This window comes from Chrysochloris asiatica, unplaced genomic scaffold (assembly GCF_000296735.1).
Source record: "Chrysochloris asiatica unplaced genomic scaffold, ChrAsi1.0 scaffold00520, whole genome shotgun sequence".
Lineage (NCBI taxonomy): Eukaryota > Metazoa > Chordata > Mammalia > Afrosoricida > Chrysochloridae > Chrysochloris > Chrysochloris asiatica.
In genome coordinates, this window is record NW_006409038.1 from 425,480 (window position 1) to 429,054 (window position 3,575).

Here is a 3,575-nt window from a genome sequence, read left to right on the forward strand (position 1 = left end):
GAATACAACTCTGTCGCACACCTTTCTTGATTTTAAACCATTCAGAGTTCCCATGTTCTGTTTGAACAACTGCCTCTTGGTCCATATACAGATTCCTCATGAGCACAATTAAGTGTTCCGGAGTACATTGTTCTCTGTCAATGTATGCTTGCAGACATTTCTATATTATAATTAGTAAAACTTTACTCACATGGTATATCAGAGATATTGTCGGATGATTTCCTCATTCCTTTCAGCCACCTCTCTTTGGGATGGACACGGATATGGATCTCTTCCAATCAGTTGGCCAGATAGTTGTCTTCAATATTTCTTGACATAGATGAGTGAGTGAGCCCCTCTAGTACTGCCTTGCTTTCTTGAAAATTTTCTATTTTTATTCCATCAATTATTGGTGACTTTTCCTTTGCCAATTCCTTCAGTGCACCTTGGACATCTTCCTTCAGTATCATGGGCTTTTTATCATATGCTGCTTCTTGAAATGGTTGAATATTAACCATTTCCTTTTGGTACAGTGACTCTGTATTTCTTCCATCTTCTTTTGATGCATTCTGCATCGTTCAATAATTTTCCCAGAGAATCCTTCAATAACGAAAGTCAAGGCTTAAAGTTTTCTTCAATTCCCCCAGCTTGAGAAATGCTGAGCATGTTATTCCCTTTTGGTTTTCTAACTCCAGATCTTTAGACATTTTGTTGTAATACTTGACTTTGTCTTCTCGAGCTGACCTTTGAAATTTTCTATTCAGCTCTTATACCTTTTCTTTTCTTCCATTTGATTTAGCATCTCTATGCTGGAGAGCAAGTTTCAATGTCTATTCTGACATCCATTTTGATCTTTTCTTTCTTTCGTCTTAATGACTTTTTACTTTCTTCCTGTATGATGTTCGTGATGTCATCCCACAATTATTCTGGTCTTTAGTCTTTAGTGTTTAATGTGTCAAATCTGTTCTTCAGATGATCTCTAAATTCAAGTGAGATATATTCAAGGTCATATTTTGCCTTCGTGGATTTGTTTTCATTTTCTTCCACTTCAGTCTGAATTTGCATATGAGCAATTGATTGTCTGATAAAAGAGAAAAGGCTGTATATAACAATTATTAACCAGAACATAGAATATACAAAGTATAAAGCTAGGAAAATTTGAAGATGTCAAAAATGAAATTAAATACAATCTGCCCCAGCCATGTTTTTGGCTGATGATATGAATTATTTCCACCATCTTTTCCCACTGACGTAGTCTGTTAGTTTTCTGGTTTGTTTGTTGTTGTTGTTTTCCCAATCTGGTAAGGTCCATGTGTAAGTCATCTTTTATGTTGTATAAGATAGTTATTTACAATGAAGAAGTCATTGGTCTTGAAAAATACTATCATGCCATCTCTAGCATCGTTTCTATCACCAAGACCATGTTTTCCAATTTTATTTCCAACCTTTGTATTCCAATTTCCAAGAATTGTCAATACATCTAGATTGCATGTTTTATCAATTTCAGACTGAAGAAGTTGGTAGAATTCTTCAATTTCATCATTACTGGCTTCAGTAGTTGATGTGCAAATTTGAATAAGAGTGGTATTAACTGGTCTTCCTTGTAGGTATATGGATATTACCCTATCACAGACAGTGTACTTCAATACAGATCTTGATATGTTCTTTTTCATGATGAATGACTCCATTCCTCTTCAATTTGTTATTCCTGACATAGTAAATCATGTGATTCTCAGATTCAAAATGGCCAATGCCAGTCCATTTCAGCTCACTAATACCTAGAATATCAATGTTTATGCATTCCATTTCATTTTTGATGACTTTAAATTTTCCTAGTTTTATATGTCTTAGATTCTATGTTCTGGTTATTAATTGCTATTTACAGCCTTTTTTCTTCTTTTTGTGCTGTGCCCCACAAGCTCCCTAAGGCTTTTCTTCAGTCACGTCATCACTGTTCTACTTTGAGGAGGCAGCTCTTCCCCAGTTATATTTTGAGTGCCTTCCAATATGCAGGACTCATCTTCTGGCACTATATCTGACAATATTCTGCTTCTTTTCATCATGTTTCATATTTGATGCAGGCAATGTTACACTGTTATTCATAAAGTTTTCAATAACTAAATATCCAGAAGTGGTTCACATATCCTTCTTTCTAGTCTGTCTTCACTGTGAAATCTTCATGTGAAATCTTTGCTCTGTGGGGTTGCCCTGCTAATATTTAAAGTTTGAGAGGCCTAGCTTCCAACGTCATGGTAACATACAAGTAATCACAGTAAGACAAACTGACAGACAAGTTGTGTAGCAAAATTTTACTTCCATTTTATTTTATTGATTTTTTTTTTTTATAATACCCACATTTTGGTGGGTCACATTTCTTTGGAATGGGCACAGATATGAATCTCTTACTATCATTTGGCAAGGGACATTTCTTCCGCATTTCTTTGCATAGTCAATCACTTCCAATGTTGCATTGTTGTTATTGTTGTTAGGTGGACTTGTTTTCATTTTCTTCAGCTTCGGTTTGAATTTGCTTATGAGTAATTGATGGTCTGTTCCACAGTCTTCCCCTGGCCTTGTTTTCACTGATGGTAAGATGCTTTTCCATCGTCTCTTTCTGCAGATGTAGTCAATTTGATTTCTATGTATTCCATCTGGTGAGGTCCATGTGTATAGTTATCTCTTATGCTGTCTAAAGAAGGTATTTGAAATAAACAAAGCATTGATTTTGCAGAATTCTATCATGCATTCTCCAGCATCATTTCTATCACCAAGGCCATATTTTCCAAGTACTGATCTTTCCTCTTTGCTCCCAACATTTGCTTTCCAATTGCCAGTAATGGTCAATACATCTAGATCAATTTCAGATTGAAGAAGTTAGTAAAATTCTATTTAATTCTCACTGGCTTTAGTGATTGGTGCATAATTTTGAATAATAGTGGTATTAACTAGTTTTCTTTGTAGGCACATGGCTATTATCTTATCACAGACAGATTTGTACTTCATGACTGATCTGGATATGTTCTTTTTGACAATGAAAGCAACACCATTCCTCTTCAATTTTTTATTTCCGGCATAGTAAACCATGTGCTTGTCAGATTCAAAATGGCCAATACCAGTCCATTTCAACTCACTAATGCCTAATATATTGATGTTTATGCATTCCATTTCATTTTTGACAACTTCCAATTTTCCCAGATTCATACCTTGTACATTCCATGTTCTGATTTTCAATGGATGTTTACAGCTGTTTCTCTTTATTTTGAGTTGTATCCCATCAGCAAATGAAAGTCCCGTGGGCTTTTCTCCCCCTAGCTTAACTCTATTCATGTCATCATGGTAAAATCTACATTTAGGAGGCAGCTCTTCCCCAGTCACATTTTGAGTGCCTTCAAACCTGAGGAGCTCATTTTCTGGCACTATATCTGACAGTGTTTCTCTGCTATTCATTAGGTTTTCAGTGACTAATTATTCGGAAGTAGATTCAGTGACTAAATATTCATCACTCCATCTTGCTATTCTGTCTTTGTCTGGAAGTTCATCTGAAACCTGTCCACCATGGGTGACCCTGCTGGTATTTAAAATACCAGTGGCATAGC